Below are 18934 nucleotides of genomic sequence, written 5' to 3'. Positions count from 1 at the left end.
AGACCAAGCCCGGCAGTCCTCAGGGTTTCTTCCTGGTTCTGTGCTCAAAGAAACACTTTCTGGTAGTGCTCAGGGAATCATATTGGTACCAGGTTTCAAACCAAGGTTGGCCACAGCAGCCCCCTGCCTCACCCACCATATTTTATCCCTGGTTCACTAAATATAAATGTTAAGAGGGGCCAAAGAGGGGCTGGAGCAATAGTACAGCAGGTAGGGCACTTGCCTTGCACGCAGCCGACCTGGGTTCAATTCCCAGCATCCCATATGGTCCCCTGAGCACCACCAGGGGTGGTTCCTGAGCCAGGAGTGACCCCTGTGCATCATCGCTGGGTGTGACGCAGAAAGAAAAAAAAAAAGAGGGGCCAAAGAAATAATACAGAAGTGAAGGCCCATGCGTTGCGTGCAGCCAGCCAACCCCAGTTCAGTTCTGGCACCACATGATCCCTTGAGGTGATGTGTAGCTCTGGGGTTGCCCAAGCACCTCCTGATGTGGACGGGGTAATCCTTGGCATCCCAGGAAGCAAGCAGCACCACATCACTGGGCCATCATACTGACCTACTGGTCAACTTGGCCAAAAGTCACCAGGAGGGGCCCCCAGACTCCTGAGCACCACTAGGGAAACAGCTCCCCTTCTTTTTTTTTTTGTCACATTCAGAAATGCTCAGGGGTTCCTCCTGGCTCTGCACTCAGGAATTACTCCTGGCAGTGCTCGGGGGACCCTACGGGATGAGAGGGATTGAACCCAGGTTGGCTGCTTGCAAGGCACATGCCCTACCGCTGTACTATAGCTCCAGTCCCCAGCTCCCCTTCCTGAGCCACCTACTGGGACAATAGATGGTTTGGAAGAAATCTGGGGATAAGTGTCCTTGGATCAGGGGAGAATTTAGAACCTTGGGTGCTATGTTTCGCTGTATAACAGAGATTTTTTTTGTGTTCTTTTGCATTTTGTTTTTAAACCACACCTGGTAATGCTCAAGGGTTACTCTTGCCTCTGCACTCAGGGATTACTCCTGGCTGCTTCTTGGGGTACCATATGTGATGCTGGAGATTGAACCTGGGTCAGCCACATGCAAAGCAAACACCCTACCTGCTGTACTATCTCTCTGGCTCCATCAAAGATTATTTTTGGTTTTGAACCACACTTCGCTGAATTGACTCCTGCCTCTGTACTCCGTGATCATGCTGGGGTTGTTTGGGGGACCTCCACCAAATGGGAGCTAGGGATCGAAACTGGGTAGTCCTGCTCAAAGCAAGTGACTTAATATCTTGCTTAATCTCATAAGCAAGTGCTGTAATATCTCTCTGGCCTCAATAACCATAGATTTTGGGGCTGGAGTGATAGCACAGTGGGTAGGGCATTTGCCTTGCACGTGGCTGACCCGGGTTCAAATCCCAGCATTCCCATATGGTCCCCTGAGCACCACCAGGGGTGGTTCCTGAGTGCATGAGCCAGGAGTGACTCCTGTGCATCGCCAGGTGTGACCCAAAAAGAAAGAAATATTAAATAATCAAAGATTTTATGTCAATTTTTGTTTTTTGCAAAAAAGTAGTGTGCAATCTTGAAGTTTTTTAAATTGTGCCAATATTTTGAAACAAGTAATTGTGTATATCAGACCATAAATATCAATACCATTATAAACACGTTAACTATAATAGAAACATAAATGAAACAAAACAGAGTGGGTGCAACGATTTTGGAGCAAAATATGTAGGTTCCTAAACACTTACTCTGGAAAGTTTGTGGGGAATGTAGCCACTTTCCACACCCTGGGACAGCCCCATCCTGTGGGGACACAGGGTGCTGTTAGAGAAGCAGTAGGGCTGAGAGGGAAAGTGTTAATTGTAGATGGGAGCATTCAGACAGGTATTAGAAAGACACACCATTTGTTCATTCATTTATTCAATCGTCTTTGAGTTCCGCCAGTGTGCCAGGAGGTATACTACAATGTCCTCAGGATCCTGCTCTAAAGTTTCCAGGCCACAGAGAATGGAAGATTTAGTAGCTGCGTGGCCTAGGGGATCCTGGAGGAGAGCAGGGCAGGGGAGCAGCTATGAGAGGCTATGTGGAGGGTGACCCAATATACTCAGAGGGACCTTAGACCTCCCCTGAAAGCTCAGTGTTGTGTGGAAAGTGGCTGGATGAGGACTCAAAGAACCTAGATTCTGGGCTATTGACCCCATAGATTACCCCCAGAAAATTGCCTGTTTCCTCATTTGTGCAATAGAAGGTAGGTCTGCAAGGGCACCTAGAGATGACATTTTGGTGACTCCATGCATCAAAACATATTTCTAGGGCCAGAAGGCAAGTACATGGGGTAAGGCACTTGTTTTGTATGTGACTGACTCTAGACTGATCCCTGATACCTCATATGGTCCTCCTAGCACTGCCAGGGATCACTCCTGGATACAGAGCCAGGTAAATAGATCCTGAGCACTGTGGGGTGTGCACACACAGGCAAAAGTACATAACTTACTTGGTTTTCATTAGTAGTTCCTAGTTCCTGAGCTCTCAAGCTCTTTGTTTTTGTTTTTTGGGTCACACCCAGCTGTGCACTGTGGTTGCTCCTGGCTCTGCACTCAGGAATTACTCCTGACAGGGCTCTAGGGACCATCTGGGATGCCAGAGATCAAACCTGGGTAAGCTGTGTGCAAGCCAAGCACACTGCCCACTGTACCAACTCTCCAACACCACTGAGCTCTCAAAACTTGAGTTTTCCGAGTGTGGACAGCGGTGAAGAGGTCTCATCATAATGAAGGGAACTTCAGGGAAACATCTGGAGATGGATGTTGATTGTCAAGAACACCAACCCAGTGGGTGCAACGGTTAGAGGCAGGGAGGGACAGGTGATTGGCTAAGGGGTCAATCAATCATGCCAATGTAGAAGCTTCTTGAAAAGGCCCCAAAGGGCGGGCCTTTGGGGCGCTTCCGGGGTGGGAAGCAGAGCGGGTCGGCTGTCTCCTGGTGGACGGACGCCCCCCAGCCAGGACCTGGCCCTCAGAGGCTCTTCTCTGGATTAGTGAGTAAACTGGTGCCCCGGGTTCGGCAGCTGCTCTGGCAGATGGCACCCGGGAGTGTCGCCTTCCTCCGAGCTACCATCGCCGGACCTGGCGAAGGGACCCAAGTCTGAGGCGCTGAGGGGGAGGTCGTGGAAAGTTCTGGTTTAACTCTGCTTGGTCAGAAGTGCTGCTAGTTGGGGCTGGCGCGAGAGCACTGCGGGGAGGGCGTTTGCCTTGCACGCGGCCGGCCCGGGTTCGATCCCTGGCATCCCATAGGGTCCCTCGAGCATCGCCGGGTGTGACCCCCGAAAACAAACAAAAGGTACAGGTAGTGGTCGCCCGACTGTGACCTGCGTCTGAAGGGAGCCGGTCCTGAGAGGCCGAGCCTCTGCCGACTGATTTGTCTTTTTTTTTTTGGCCGGGGTATGCGGGCTGGGGCCGGTCACACCCAGCTGTGCTCAGGGAGCACTCTCCCGGCAGGGCTCAGGGGACCCTGTGGACACCGTTGCCCCTTAACCCTCGCTCTGTCAGCCTCTTAACCTGACTCATTATATCCCAAAGAGGGTCACCTCAGGCCCGGAGGATGCTCTGTCACTGGAAGGCCTGGTTCACGTGGGATGGGGGGAGTCCCGGGGGGTGTCCTTCCCCTGTCACCGTCAGGAGCCAGAGTCGCCCCTGATCGCTTTTGTGGTGGCCCCACTTTTTTTTTTCAATTATAAAAAGGAAAAACCAAAGGTGGTTGTCTCACGCATGTAATGCACAGAAGCTGTTGGGCCGAAGCGACAGTGCACACCTTGCACGCGGCCGACCTGGGTTCAATCCCCGCCCCCCCCCCCCCAGTAGGGTCCCCCGCGCCCCGCCAGAAGTAATTTCCGAGCCCAGGGCCAGGAGGAACCCCCAAGCACCGCCAGCTGGGGCCCCCCCCCGAACATAAAACGAGCTGTGACTGATCCGAAGACGCGGGGATCCGAGGGGGGTCGGGCCGGTAGCTGCGGGGAGCAGGGGCACGTGACCTTCGGGCGCGTCGGTTTGGGGGCAGTGCTGGACCGCGGCCCGGCTCCGCCCCTGCTGATCCCGGAGCGAGTGCGTGCGCCGCTCGCCTGGGCTTTTCCGGAGCGCTGCAAGGGCGAGCCCGGGCGCCACCTGCTGGCCGCCCGCCGCAGTTCCCGGGCCTCCTGCTCCAGTTTCCAGATCTGCAGCCTCGGCGGGTGGGGCTCAGGGGGACCGCATGAGTGAGGCCTTGGGTTCAGTCCCCAGCGTCACCGCCCCACCCGACAAACAACAACAAAAACAAGCTAAGCAATCCACGCAGTCTGACCAGAGAGGTAATACAGCGCCTAAAACTTGCTTTTATATATTTACTTAAAAGAAAATTTAAAAAATCGAACCACCGTGAGATACAGACTCATTACAAAGTTGTTCATGATTGGTTTCAGTCATACAGCGTTTCAACACCCATTCCTACACCAGTGTACATTCCCCAGCACTAGGGGTACTTTTCTGCTTTCTCTCACTCGCTCAAAAGCACTCTCTCTCTCTCTCTCTCTCTCTCTCTCTCTCTCTCTCTGGGCACTGTGGTTTGCAGTATAAATACTGAAAGGTTATCATCTATATCCCTTTACCTACTTTCAGTACTCAGTTTTTACCCACTATGATAATTTCCAACTATTGTTGTTTTTTTTTCTCTTTTTAGGTCACACCCAGCGATGCACAGGGGTGACTCCTGGCTCTGCACTCAGGAACTACCCCTGGTGGTGCTCAGGGGACCATATGGGATGCTGGGAATCGAACCTGGGTCAGCTGCGTGCAAGGCAAACGCCCTATCTGCTGTGCTATCGCTCCAGCCCCTCATTTCCAACTATTATTGTCATACTGGTCCCTTCTCTACCCTCCACCCCCCCACACACGCTTGTGGTAGTTTCCAACCATTGACCAGTCCTCCTAGGCCCTGCTTACCTTGGCCTTGGCTATTAGTTTTTCTTTATTTTTCTTTATTATTATTCTTCCACATACCACAAATGAGTGCATTCATTTTATATCTGTCTCTCTCCTTCTGACCCATTTCACACAACATGATACTCTCCATATCCATCCATTTATAGGCAAATTTCATGACTTCATTTTTCCTAACAGGCATGTGTAGATGTACCGTATTTTCTTTATCCAGTATCCGTTAAGACTTGGGTTTCATCCTGAGCACCACGTATGGCCCTGAGGCAGCCAGGAGTGATTCCTGAGTGCAGGAGTCTTGAGCATCGCCCGCGTGGTCCAAAACCCCAAACCAAACCACACAATCTGATCCGTGGACTCTGGCACTCCCCTTTCCCTGGCGCCCCCTCTCCCCCTCACCCTCTGTCTGCCAGCCGAGAGCAGGACCATCTCAGCCCTCAGGGACAGGGGCCCAGTCTCGGGGAGAGGGACAAGAGCCCCACCAACAAAAAGGGGGCAGAGTGGATGAGAAGCCCTTGCTGTGGGCCAGGAGGCTTCCAGAATCCCCAGGACTCAGCAGACCCCCCTGTCTGGGTGTGATCCCGGCCTGAGAAGGGAGGTTGCTCAAAGTGCTCTCACACTCCCCATACCTCCAAACACCCCCCACCCCACATTTCTGCCTGCTCTGGCCAGGCTTTTGAAGGTATTCTCTTTGCACTGAGCACCCCAGCTGGCCTAGTCGCCTAGTCGCCCGCTCTTTCGTCCCCCTCAGGAAGCACAGCTCCTTAAGCACCGGTGATGAATGATCAAAGCTTTGGGGGGTCCAGACAGACACCCTGTCGAGAGTCAGGAGAAGTCACCTTCCTGCAGCATGGGCGGGCGAGGGGGACAGGTCCCTGGCCACAGCCCCTACTCAGCTCCATGTGAGGGAACCGGAATGAGGGCTTGCTGCTGTCTTCAGTGGGGACGCAGGGGGCTGCCGGATGTGGGAAGAGACAGAACCTGGAGCACAAACTCAGACTTTGAGACCAACGATAGTGTGAGTATCGGCCTGTCCCAATTGCACCGCTGCATTTTACCTGGTGGAAAGCCGAGGCTTAGCGGGGTCACGTGCCCATAACCGGTGCTGGCGAGCTGTGTCCTTTTGTGTCTGAACAGGAGCAAATCCAAGACCAACCTGACATCCCTGCCCACCCAGCCCAGCGGCCGCAGAACCGGGACTCCCAGTGCCCCGGCCTGTGCCTGTCCCTGCTCAAGACCCACCAGAACGCCCAGGGCGCCTTCGTAGTCCACCTTCCTTCACTGTGGCTGCAGGGACCTAGGGCTGAACCCACACTTCACTGTGGTGGTTGTTGGTGCTCACACACACCTGGCCACCATGTGTGGGCAGTTGTATGCTCTGCCATGGCACTGGGGTCCCAGATAGCAAAGCTGCAGGGAGGGTGATTAGTGCATGTGGATGGGGCGGGAGATGCAACTTAGGGCTTCATGCTCACGAGGCGTGAGTTTTGTTCCTGACCCAGTCCACCAGCCCTCAGCCCCAGGGATGCTTGAAGGAACCCAGCTCCCTGGAGTTCTTCGAGGCTTCCCTGCCCACGGGATGGCTGGCCCAGGACGCATCTAGCCCTCCCGTGGTTGTGAGCAGCCCCCACAGCCTTCGGGAGACAGGAGAGGGAGAGATGGTAGACACGTCCATGGGAGGGCCGTTGGCTTTGAACAAGGGGACAGTTCTGGCACTGGACACCGCCTGGCAAGCCCTGAACGGGGCAGTGCAGACTCGCCCAGAGACATGCTGCCAGCTACCATGGGCCCAGCACCTCTAGAGCAACCACACATTGAAACCCAGGCTGGAGGGGCCTCGTGGCTGCAGAGCTGGGACGAGGGGTGTGGGCATGGCCCTGGGCCTGCACCCTGGGTCACAGTTGAGGGGGACGGGGCCCCAACCCCCGTCTGCTCCACCTGCTCAGTGGCTTTGTGGCAATGATAATGCTTCTGTCCTTATGGAGGCTCTCCCAGGCAGTGCTCAGGGGGCCCAGGGGCCACTCCAGGGCTACTTGGGCCAGTAGTACTGGGTGATACCCAGAGGATCCAGAGTGCCTGCGAGAGCCTCTGCACACCCGCTTTGAGTCACCATATCTTCCTGGCCCGGCAAAAACAATGTTAAGCAAATCCATTCCAGCATATTTAAGAAAAAAGTGCCCTTTGAGTCTCCACCTTTCCTGGGGCCCACTTGGAGCCTGGGGGGGCAGCAGGAAGCCGCCCGCAGGCTTCATGCTCGGTGCTGTGGGCAGCGCAGCTGAGCCCGAGGAGGGAGATCAGGGTTCCCGCCTTTCCGTGGCTCATGTCGGGTGCCCTGGTTTCCCCCTCCGTACTGCAGGCAGAGGTTGGCGAGGTTGTGATCCCTAATGTCCAGGTCCTGTGTGAAGGTGCAGGGCAGGGGGGGCAGCAGGGGCGGGGGACTTTGGGCAGCTGGTAGAGGCGGTGCTGCACGGGGCAGAGACTGTGGAGGTCTTCACATGACAGATGCCATGTCGTCACCGTTGAATCTTCAGGTGCAGGGCCAGGAGCCGCTCAGCACTGGCTGTGGATGTGATCCCAGACAGGAGTGAGCCCAGCATGGGCAGGGCCTGGAGGCTCTGGAAGGAAGGCAGGGCCTCTCCCCCAAAGCTGGGGAACGGGGCGAGGGCCTGGAGGGCAGAGCTGGGGTCTCTGCTCTCTAGGGACCGGGCATTCATGGGGAAGCTTGTGCCTGGCCCGAGGCTTCAGTGGATGTTGCCCCTCCACAGTCACCACAGCCCACATGTGGCCATTCAGGTGGCCGAGCACTCCCACCACAGGAGACACTGCTGGAAGGACAATCTTCCACAGTCTGAGGCTGGCTTTTTTTTTTTTTCGGTTTGGGAGTCTGAAAGGTGCGCAGGGTTTTGTCCTGGCTCTGCGCTCGGGGATCATTCCTGGCAGGGCTCGGGGGACTCAGCCCTGGTTCTCGTTTGTTAACCGAGAAGTAGAGTTCCTGGGGGCGAGCCGAGCACAGCGAGGCCCTCCTGGGGGCTGCTGGGTGAGGTTGCACAGGCAGGAGGCCAGCGGGCTGTTGATGAGCCCTCCTTCTCCTGGCGTTGGAGCTGGTAAAGCCTGGGTTGTGGTTGTGGTTGTGGTTGTGGTTGTTTACCAGTTCTCAGGCCTCCCTCTGCTGCCCTGAGAGCCTCATGCGACAGCCAAGGGACTTCGGTGGTGGACAGCGGCCTGGGCCTGTCCCTTGGGGCCACTGTCTACCTGAAGCCAGGGAACCTGAGAGCCTGCCGGAGCTGGATGTGCCCTTGCAGGTGCTGAAGGACAAGGTCAGCCTGAGGCCCAGAAGGGCAGCCAGGACTGGCCAGGCCAAGGGAGACAAGTGACTCAGCAGAACAACAATCCCCGCCCCTGTGGGATCAGGACGGGATCAGGACACGCTCAGTTGCCTGGCTGTGGGGATTCAAGGAACCTTGGCTTTTAGGTGACCCGGGGGACTGGGGAGGCACTGCTGGGGGGCCCGATCTCTGTCTCATGCAGCCCTAGAGTTAGAGGAATCAGGAAGAAGGAGGGGCCCTTCCCGAGAGGCCCAGCTGGCCAGCTGGGCCTCCTGCATGTTGAGAAAGGGGTGGAGACTGGCCTAGCGCTGTGACCCTGGTTCTTTTTTCTTTGCTTTTTGGGTCACACCCAGCGATGCTCAGGGGTTCCTCCTCGTTCTGCACTCAGGAATTACTCCTCGTGGTGCTTGGGGGACCATATGGGATGCCGGAGATCGAATCTGGGTTGGCCGCATGCAAGGCAAACGCCCTACCTGCTGTGCTATTGCTCCAGCCCTGACCCTGGTTCTTACTCAGGGGGACTTGGGAAGTGTCAGGTAGTAGGACTACAACATCTATGTGTGTGTGTGTGTGTGTGTGTGTGTGTGTGTGTGTGTGTGTGTGTGTGCATGGATGTGGGTGCTTGGAAGCTATCTTGGGCCTAGGAGGGGGCTCAGGGCTGAGCACATGCTTTGCATACAAGAGCCCCAGATTTGGCATGGTTCCCTGAGCGTGCTGGGTCTGACTCCAAAAAGAAAGGAAAACTCATATTGCCCGATTCTCTTTTCTAGGATAATCTCTGAACTCACGTGATAAGAAGCTGGTGTGTTTATTTTATTTATGTGTGTGTATATCCCCACCATCCCCCTTCTCTCACTCTGGCTATGGCTCAAGATGCCCAGGGGGGTTAGTCTCCTGGTTGTCCTGGTGCTCTCCAGGGCTCACACGCCTGGTCCTGACATACTCCTTGTCATGGTGCTCTCAAGGGCAGTGCTCATTTAGTGGTGGTGGTAGTAAACTCATTTAGTGTCACAGTCACCAGGGGTCACAATCCAGGCCAAATGTTTCCACTTCCTTTGTGGTGCTCTCATGCCAGCTGCTTGTTTTTTGTTTTGTTTGTTTTGCTTTTGGGGTCACACCCGGCGATTCACAGGGGTTATTCCTGGCTCTGCACTCAGGAATTACTCCTGTGGTGCTCAGGGGACCATATGGGATGCTGGGAATCGAACCCGGATCGGCTGCGTGCAAGGCAAACGCCCTACCTGCTGTGCTATCATTCCTGCCCCCCACGCTAGCTGCTCATGTGGTATGGCAGCGGCACCAAGGGAGCAGACTTGTAGCCTGACACTTGTGTGGATTGTTTGTTCCACTGAGTGATTATCAGGCCCAGGCTGACGTTGTTTACTGATTGAGGGATTTTCGGTTTGTTTTTATTTGGGGGGCATATGCAGTGGTGCTCAGAGGTGTTCCTGGCTGTGGTCATGTCTGGTGGTGCCTGGGGGACTAGGCGGAGGTTGGGATCCAATCCCACAGGCCCCCTGCATGCAAAGCTGGTGCTGCAGCCCCTGGTGCCGTCTCTTTGACTCCAAAACTAACACCTGTGAGTCAGGTATTGCCTTGTTGTGGCAACCCAAGTGTTGAAAGGGTTTCCTTAAACCAAATGCTAATGAGCAATTCGCAGTTGGACGCCTCCATCCTGGAGCTCTGATGAGTTAGGGCAGCCCCCAACCTGTGGCTTCAAATTCAATTCCATCCTAGAGGATTGTGTGTTGGGGGTAGGGAGGGGATTTACACCCTGAGGTGCTCCGGGATTACTCCCATCTGTGCTCAGGGATCACTCCAGGTGGTGCTGGAGGATCAGATGCAATGCCAGGAATTAAACCGGGGTCACCCACAAGCAAGGCAAGCACCTTAGTCCCGGTAGTCTCCGTCCAGCCCTAGGATGCAGGCTTGCTCCCCCGCCCCCTCACCACTTGCCATCATATCACAATTCTCCTGCTCCACCACATACTCAGGTGAAAGCAGCCCAGGTAAGAAGCTGTGGAGGGGGGCTGGAGCAATAGCACAGCGCGTAGGGCGTTTGCCTTGCACACAGCCGACCCGGGTTTGATTCCCAGCATCCCATATGGTCCCCTGAGCACCGCCAGGAGTGATTCCTGAGTGCAGAGCCAGGAGTAACCCCTGTGCATCGCCAGGTGTGACCCAAAAAGCAAAACAAACAAACAAAAAAAGAAACTGTGGAAGGAGGGGTTGGGGAGGGAACGGTGTGTCTCGTATCCCCCTGCTCAGCAGTGCCTGCACTGCGTGCCCCGCACCCCCAGGGCTCGGTTCTGTGGGTTGGCAGTGCCTGCTGGCTCAGTGGTTTCGGTTTATTTGGTTAGGACACCACACCTGGTGGTACTCGAGAGTACTCGCAGGTCAGTGCCAGGAAACCATGAGGTGTGGGGATTGCACCCGCAAGGCCGGCGTGGAAGTCCTGGCCTTTGACCCATGCCCCCCGCCCTGCCACATAGCCACTGTGGACTCTTTGGGGACTCAGCTCTGTTGTCCCCTTTCTAGAACCCTGCTCAGGCACACTGGGCGTGGGGGTTGCTTTTCCTCTGACTGCCCCTTGCACCTGGGTCCGGTTTCTGCCCAATATGTCTTGCGAGGTGCCAGCCCCCGCAGTAGCAGCCCTGAGGCAGACAGTGAATGAGAACAAGCCCCAAGCCCGAATGGAACCCGAGCCCAGCACAGGCTGAGTGCCTGGTCATGACTGACAGCTTCCCGTATGTCAGATCAAGTGTGGGAGACCCCTTGGTGAGCAGGACCTGCCCCCTCTTTTCCCCAGCCCCACACAGGCATACGGAGTGCTGGGCCCAGCCACCAGGAAACAGGTCAGGGCACTGCGTCTCGGTGGAGTTGCATCCCCCTTTCCCCTGAGAATCAAGAGGGGCCTCACCGCCACCTGGCTGCCAAGGGACTGATAATTCTGAGCTGAACCCAGCCTCAAATAGCAGCTGAGGTGGAGAAGAGCTCAGATTGTTCTCTAAATAGCTTCACGCTCCGCCATCTGCCAGGCAGCCAGGGAAGCCAGCCACGCTGCCTGGCTTCCTCCAGGAACTGCCGGGGCCGCGTCCCTGTGCTGCTCACACTCTCGCCCCTGCTGCTTCGCGTCTTGGGGGTTCCGGACAGAACTAGGGAAGGGAAGAGGAGCTCGGTCCCTCCATTCCCCAAATCAAAGAGCCTAGAATTGGGAAAGGATCACGTGGTTCTCTGTCCTGCAGCTGGGTCGTTTTGGCTTCCCAGTCAGGAGGCACCCCTGGAGAGATCTGGAAAGTGGGGGTTGTGAGTGGAGGCTCTACCCTGCGGTGCTCAGGGGACCATATGGGGTTTGGGGATCGAGCCCGGGTTGGCCACGTGCAAGGCAAGCGCCTTCCCTGCCTGTGCTATCTCTGGCTCTGGGAAAGATTTGAAAGCAAACCCACGTTTGGGAGAGAACTCCAAAAATGCTTTGGTGATTTGGTGGTTTGAGGTTTTGGTTTGCGAGATTTTCCTAATCCAGGGTGAACAAGGAACTACAAGTCTGTTGACTTTCCCATTCCCTTTGAGCTCAAGAGAGCAGTGAGTAAATAGACGATTTCAGCCCTTAAGTGTTCTCTCCCTGCCTAACTGTACCTCACCTCCAGCTATTGTGTCCCTTTATTTGAACAGCAGAGAACACACCAGAGAAGCTTTTTGACAAGAGTTACCCATAGCACAAGTCTTTTCAGTACAATCAAGGAAGAAGGCTCTTCAGTTTCTTTATGCAAAACTTATTTGGGTTTTATTTTTAGTCCAATATTTTAAATTTTTTAATTTTATTTATTTATTTTGCTCATTGGGTCACACCTGGCACAGGGGTTATTCCTGGCTTTGCACTCAGGAGTTACGCCTGACAATGCTCAGGGGACCATGTGGGATGCTGGGAATCGAACCCAGGTCAGCCACATGCAAGCAAATGCCCTACCCGTTTTACTATTGCTTCAGCCCCAAATTAAAAATTTTTTTTAAAATGAATCACCGTGAGAGAAGAGGCCAGGCAGTCTGGTGAGCAACGTGGCTGGAGCAATGCTCCAGATCCGAATCCGGGCCAACAACACCGGGAATCCAGACGGAGGAGGTACAGCTGGTACACCTTCTCCAGATGGAGCCCTGGCGACACTGAGCAGCAACTAAAATGGCTCCGGGTTGTGGGACTGGAACACATCCGAACCGCGCAGACGCATTAGCACAAAAACAAACAAACAAAAAAACCCAAAAACTGAAAACATACAATCTTTTAATGGAAAACCAATTATCAAATGCTTCCTCAGTAGGGCTGTCTTTCTTGGGGGGAAAGTCCAACAACAATAGTGAGTTTTTTTGTGTTTTTTTTTTTGTTTTTTTTTGCTTTTTGGGTCACACCTGGCGATGCACAGGGATTACTCCTGGCTCTGCACTCAGGAATTAACCCTGGCTGTGCTCAGGGGACCATATGGGATGCTGGGATTTGAACCCGGGTCAGCCGCGTGCAAGGCAAACACCCTACCCGCTGTGCTATCTCTCCAGCCCAGTGAGTTTTGTTTTGCAATGTGGAACGCAATCAAGGTAAAGAGAAAATGAAGTGAAATTCATCAATTATACAGTTGGGGGTGGGGGGCGGGGGGTATACTGGGGATTTTGGTGGTGGAATATGGGCACTGGTGAAGGGATGGTGTTTGAATATTGTATAACTGAGACATAAACCTGAAAACTTTAACTTTCCACATGGTGATATAATAAAAATTAAAAAATAAATAAATAAAAAAGAATCACCGTGAGATACAGTTACAAAGCTTTCATGATTTTTAGTCATACAATGATCGGACACTGATCCTTCCACTAGAGTACATTCTCCACCACCAATGTCCCCATATCCCTCCCACCACCCCCACCCACCCCAGTCTCTGCCTCTGCCTCTATGACAGATAATTTCCTTCTTATTCTACTTTTGGGCATTATGGTTTGCAATACAGATACTGAGAGGCCATCATGTTTGGTCCTTTATCTACTTTCACACACATCTCCCATTCCGAGCGATCTCTCCAACCAGCATTGACTTAGTGATCCCTTCTCTATCCCAGCTGCTTCTCCCCCAGCTCGTGAGGCAGGTTGCCAACTGTGGAGCAATCTTCCTGGCCCTTGTCTCTACTGTCCTTGGGTGTTAGTCTCATGTTATTTTATATTCCACAAATGAGTGCAGTCATTCTATGTCTATCCCTCTTTCTGACTCATTTCACTTAGCATGATACTCTCCATGTCCAGCCACTTATAAGCAAATTTCATGACTTCGTCTTTTCTAACAGCTGCAAAGTATTCCACTGTGTAGATGTACCATAGTTTCTTCTGTCTACTTGTTTGTTCACTGCAGTTAGGGTAACTTTAATAAACACGTTCAGCTGTTCCCCACAATGCCCCAAATCAAAATCCACATTTCAAAGGAAGGCTTACTTTATTTATTGAATAACAGAGAGAAAACTATGTGATTTGAGGTCCAACTTCAAATAAATGACAAGTTTTTGTAAACATAGGCCTAAGCGTTGTCAGTTGAATCACCAGATGACCCTGTATGAGGGCAGGACAGGGCCTGTTTCAGCATCTTTTATTTATTTTTATTGAGATACTTACAAAGCTTTCATTTGGAGTTTCAGTCATACAATGATCGCACGAACACCAATGCCTCCACCACTGCACATCTTCCACCACCAATGTCCCCAGTATACGCCGTTCCCTCCCCCACACCATCTCACCCCTGTCCCTGCACCTATGGCAGACAATCTCCCCCATACTCTCTTTTGTATTGCTTGTTACCTGGAATTCTAAAATTTTAGATAATTAGGGGTCTGGAGAAATCTCTGCAGTGAGCTGCTCTGTTCTGAGATTCTTTTGTGTGTCTCTGGATCATGGCCGTTAAGGAGCTTGAATAGCAGCCGAAGGCAGTTCATGGGTATGGCCTCCAGGGTCCCATAGGGAGGAGATAAGAAGGACCGGCACATCCCCTATCCCATGAGGAGAGTTTGCTGTCACTGAACCCGAGTACCTGCACTTCTCATTGGGTTCTGAAAGTTGGCAGCCGCCGGGACTCTTAGGGTGCAGGTTGAGGGAGGACCCCTGCTCTCATCCGAGGCACCCCGGTGAAATCAGCCTGGCTTAAGGTTCGGAGGCATCTCTGCACTGAAGCTGCTCGGTTCTCAGTACCTTCTCTTAAATGGTTACATTCTAAGATGTTCTCAAGGATGGTGGCCACCACCCAGAGGGCCCATTTCTGTTCCTTCTCAAGTCTTTTACTTTCTGTTAGGGACTCTGACACTTGGGTTGATGCAGCTAAATTCACAAAGATAAACTGAACTTCACTTTTTTAGAATTTGTCCCATCAACACATTCCCTATGTGTTCATGTCCTTTTGTTTTTTTGTTTTGGTGGAAGTGGGTTTGGCCACGCCTGACCGTGCTCAGGGATCACTCCTGGCAGGGCTAGAATCATATGTGGTGCCAGGGACCAAACCTGGGTTGGCTGTTGTGTTTTGTCTCTCTGGCCCCTATCTCCTTGTTAATTTGGAATCAACAGAAATTTAAACCCATACTCTCAGTAAATCTCTCCTTTGGTTGATTCGATTGTAATAGGGTCATGATCTGTTTGTTAAAGAACTAGCACAGAACTTGCGGTCCTGCACATTGTTGGGAGGAAGGCTAATGGAATGTTTGCATTTAAGTCTCAGAGTTACTCTAAAGGGCCAGATTTAGTTCTAGCTACAGTGGCACATTTCTAACATGGGTGAGGTCCTGAGTTGATTTCAGGCACTCTACCTCACAACAACAGCAATGGGTGTGGTGTGTGTGTGGGGGGGATGGGAGGGACAGCAGGGGTGGGGGAATGGGGAAGAGTTTACCAAAATGATTAGTATTTTTCTTTACTGATAGCTCAAGGATCACTTAGTATTATTAACAGTTTTGTTTTATTGCTTTCTTTTAAAGTTCCACACATTCTGACTAGCAGGTGATAAACTGAGAAGCTTATAAAATATTCAGATTGCTGAGGCCGAAGTGGTAACACAAGGGAAAGGGCTCTGTCGTTGCACAGTCAGCCTGGGTTCAATCCTCGGCACCTCATATGGTTCCCTAAGCCCACCAGGAGTGATCCCTGAGTGCAGAGCCCCGAGTCAGCCCTGAGCCTTGCCAGTGTGGCTCCCAAACCAAACTGAGACAAAAAAAAAAAAGGTGCAGATTGCTGCCTGAATTCTAGTGAATCATAATTTTGGTGAGTTTTTTTTCTTTTTGTTATTTATTTTGTTGGCTTTAAAGCCATATCCAGCAATGTTCAGGGGCTATTCCTGGATCTGTGCTCGAGAGTGACCTCTGGCAGTACTCAGGGGACCATATGTGGTGTTCAGGATTCAGGTCGCAGCCAACACTGCTGCATACGGGGCAAGTGCCTATGCTCCCATGCTATCTTTCTGGCCCTTCTGTTTTTAAAAGGTCTTCTGGAGAGACTGATGTATACTAAAACTAGAAACCTGGATGTAAATAAAAGCAATAGGTTGTCTTACTTTTCACATTTAACTGATACAATGTGAAGATGTTTTCAGTCTTACAGGGTCGAATAGGTACTGAAGCAAAGACTGGAAAGTTCTAATATTGTGTTCAAAGGTCAAGAAATTTCTAGTGAGCAAATAAAAACTAAGGTGATGATAAAAATAAAATGTGATGGGCTGGAGCAATAGCACAGCGGGTAGGGCGTTTGTGTTGCGCACGGCTGACCCGGGTTCAATTCCCAGCATCCCATATGGTCCCCTGAGCACCGCCAGGGGTAATTCCTGAGTGCATAGCCAGGAGTAATCCCTGTGCATCGCCGGGTGAACCCAAAAAGTAAAAAAAAAGAATAAAAACTAAAAAAAAAATAAGGAATGTGACACTGGAGTTTTTCAAAGACAAAGTTAGCATTTTATTTTTCTATTCCTGACACTCAAATTCAGAGGATGAAAAGATAATAGAACATAATCAAAATTAACATACAAACACAATTCAAGAACATTTAACCATCTACTATAGCTGTTCTTTGTAAAACACATGAAGGTAAACAGAAATGTCTTTATAAATTATGCTTAACAATCTGTATATACTGTAAAACAATTGTTAAAATTCACACCTAAGGTGCTAGTGCAAGCAGTGGTGTACAAAAGTGCAAATAAGTTTAGGATGGAAAACTTATCACCAACTTACCGATGCAACATCTCTGCATTCAGCCCAACACGTAAGGCCTCACCGTGGGAAACACTGACCACTTTGAAACTAACTTGTCTATACACTCACCCTGAGTGCTCTGGCCTTCTTAGCACAGCAGCTGATTATAAATTCATGTTCAGAGCAGCACTGGAGAATACAGAAACCCACAGGAAGTTGGCTATTTCAACATGAATGGAACCTTACACTTGGTAATGAAAACATTTCTGAAGATTTACATGTCAAGAACTGTAGGGTTCATTCCCCTCTACATTCCCCAATATTTAAAACTACAATGAAATATAATCTTCCCACTTAAAGTGCATGTTAAAGAAGGATTCATTCACTCCAGTGTAGCTTTGCCAAAAGTAATTTTGCCCAACACAAAAGCCTTTCCCATTATTTTGTCCTCAAAGATAATCAGGGTGGGGAAACATTCCTGAAAACAAAGTTTACTTTGAATGACTTCGTTTACTTTGGATTGTAATCACAAGCGCGTCAAAGCCCTGGCCACTGATATTAAGTAAACTTGCGATTTAGTGTTCTAAATAATGACAAAAAATAGTGGTTCAGAACTGCATTGTCAGTATTCTGGAGACTTCCATCACATTCAAGTGTGGGGTAGAGACTGGTTGAGGGGTTAAGGAATGGAAACAGTTTTAACAAAGCCCCAGTCATTTACACAGAGGCACAGTCATATTCCAAGAGCCAGTTCTTCTCTCGTTAAAAAGAGGGACTTGCACTTCAACAGGAGATGAGCAGTAATGGGAATGACTAGGGACATCAGCATGTAGCTTTGAGAATTTAGTCTTTAAAAAGAACTGTTTTCTGAACTCACAAAAGAAAAAATGCTTATAGAAAACCTTTCATTCCTTATTTTAATTATGAAATTCTTATTTATTTTTTCATGCATAAGAGATTTTTTGGAAGCTTCAATAACAGTATATAAGCTTAAAATGATCTGAACAGTAAACTGGAAATAAAATGAACACAGGATATTTTGGGAGACTTCTTTTTAGCTGGTCAAGACTCACTTGCTAATAAAGGACCTGTGAACTTAAATCATGAAGTCATATTAGGACACAAAATTGAAATACCACCTTGAGTTACATACCAAATACAGTTTTCAAAAAATATAAACCTTCTGAAATTCTCAAATCATGTCAATTAGAAGTAAATATACTGTTGTTGATGGTGAAATGGTGAAATGCTAGGTTCTGATTGTGGTTGACGGATTGTTTTGCAGAAGGCAGGGAACACTTAACAGCCATTGCCCTATTTTAATGATTTACAAGTAGTTTACAAGCTGAAGTGTACTAGAGAAGTGAGTCAGCTGGAAACTGAAACAGTGTTCTGCTAAAGCACAGAAAATTTATGTATACAGGCACACAAAACATGAGATTTAGACTTATGCAGGCAATATCTGAATTCATACGCCTTTGGCACTCAAAGATACTGGATTAACTAAGCCAATGAGGAAGAATATTTTTGCATATGCCTTAGAAAATATCTATGCCACATTTTTTTAAATTCTATAATCTTCATTCTAAGATTTCACTGAAATAAAAATAAACTGAATTTATCAGTTTAACCAGTTCCCTAAATTATAATTCACAAGTCAGAGTTATTGAAATAGGTGTGGAATTATTAAGAATTTCTTTAAAGATGTAAAAGTGAGCCGAGACCTTATGTTCAATGTGCTTTGTTTTGTTTTAGGGCCACACTTAGTGGTGGTCAGGTCTTACTCCTGGCTCTGTACCTGGATTGCACCTGGTGGGGTTTGGGGGACCACACAGGATTCTGGAGAACGAACCTGGTTAGCTTTGTGCAAAGCAAAGGCCCTACCTGCTGTACTCTCTGTTCCCCCCACGTCCCCCCAGCACTTTTTACCTGTAGAGGAACTTCCCCCTTTATGCCACATTATTTATGACATAAATAACTCAAATGAACTATCTAGCCACACAATAAGTAATTTAGGAAATACCAGAAAAAGGCATATCTCTGTTGGTAGTAAGAAAAATGACAACAGCGGGAGGCAATTCCTTTTACAGTAAAGATTAGTTCTTATCAGAATGTTAGAAAAGAGCAGTTCAGACCTATCTGGTAGAGTAAACCAATAGGCTGCTGTGTCATGACTTTTCCTGTGGTGCTACTGATATTTCTAAGCAAGGAAGAAGTTCTTTTTCTTTAGAAGGAATCTGAAAGTGAAATAACCAGATTACTAAAACCAACTATCATGAGAAATGACCTTGTTGGCTCAACTAAGTGGCAATTCCTTCTAGTGCCTGGTATGTTACAGTGATTACATCAGAAAGAACTGTGATGGCTCTGACTGGCTAGGAAAAAACACTACATTTGATAGTAAAGTTATTGATGGAATTGAGTTTATTCTTGATGAAACTGGGTAAAATAGACAAAATAGG

Source organism: Sorex araneus, chromosome 6 (genome assembly GCF_027595985.1).
Source record: "Sorex araneus isolate mSorAra2 chromosome 6, mSorAra2.pri, whole genome shotgun sequence".
Lineage (NCBI taxonomy): Eukaryota > Metazoa > Chordata > Mammalia > Eulipotyphla > Soricidae > Sorex > Sorex araneus.
Note: the sequence above shows the minus strand (reverse complement) of the source record.